General features: G+C 31.6%; 1 pseudogene; it reads left to right on the top strand.

The window, feature by feature from the left end:
* The first annotated feature begins 711 nt into the window (after positions 1-711).
* On the top strand, positions 712-857 carry LOC111813991 (annotated as a pseudogene).
* Positions 858-1,058: the final 201 nt, after the last annotated feature.

Below are 1,058 nucleotides of genomic sequence, written 5' to 3'. Positions count from 1 at the left end.
TGGTACAGGGTTTCAGGGTAAATACTGAGGAGATTTGACTGACTTTGGCAAATACAAAAGTTATATTTCTTGTTATATAGGATTTGTTTTATCTTGGTCTTAGTCATCCAGCAGAAAAGTATATAAATGCCATATAAGAAGTAAAACCATATTAATCTGCTGAGCTGTAAAAGGCTCAAGTCAACACCTTCTGACATTACCTGTCCTATGGATAACTCACTACTATTATGGACTATTGAACTGTATTGGATTATTTTGCTGAATTCATGAACCCACATTATTTAAATGGTGATGGAATACACATCTCTGGCAAAACGAAACAAAGGGGCTACAAATGAAGGACCATTTTGGATCTGTATATACAATATAGAATAGATATATAGCTACTTTCTCTTAATTCAGTAAGAAGAAAGATTTGTACTAATAGTGTTTGGGCAGGATATCATGTCTGCATCTTGTGCTATGAGTAACCTGTATGAAGATAACAATATGCAATGTATTAATTATTGAAAGTGTCTTATTAATCAGTTTTGAATCTCTCATTACTATTTTTTCTCAATAAAATTAAAAAATATAAAAGAAAGAATCAAAGACAAAAATCAAATTTTTTTCTTAAAAGTTTTTGAAGAAAAACATGTAGATAGAAGAGATGGTTGGGCAGCAATGGTTGAGAGATACTTTAATATGATTTGCATATTAAAATTTACTTGAATACCCAGCTGGCAAGGGAGATCACATGACTACCATGGTTGTCTTCCTCAGAGCAAGATATATCCATTACGGTGTGATTATGCTGACCTCTGTGATTTCTTCTAATGTAGGAAACTCAACTGCATCATTTGTGATAGTGCTTTTCCCTTAAAATGAAATAAAAGAAAGTAAAATTTACTCGATGACTAATAAGAAAATCCAATAGTATACAAAATTGGGAAACATCTGGAAATTATTTGGAACCAGATCTTCTTAATAACATAGTTGAGAATACACTTAATGTACTTGCAATGTTTGCTTTTCATCGAATGGCATGAATAGGAGCATTAACCAAATTTTTTATCACA

This window comes from Octodon degus, unplaced genomic scaffold (genome assembly GCF_000260255.1).
Source record: "Octodon degus isolate 3935 unplaced genomic scaffold, OctDeg1.0 scaffold00252, whole genome shotgun sequence".
In the NCBI taxonomy this organism is placed as follows: domain Eukaryota; kingdom Metazoa; phylum Chordata; class Mammalia; order Rodentia; family Octodontidae; genus Octodon; species Octodon degus.
Note: the sequence above shows the minus strand (reverse complement) of the source record. Positions and strands in the feature narration are given on the sequence as shown.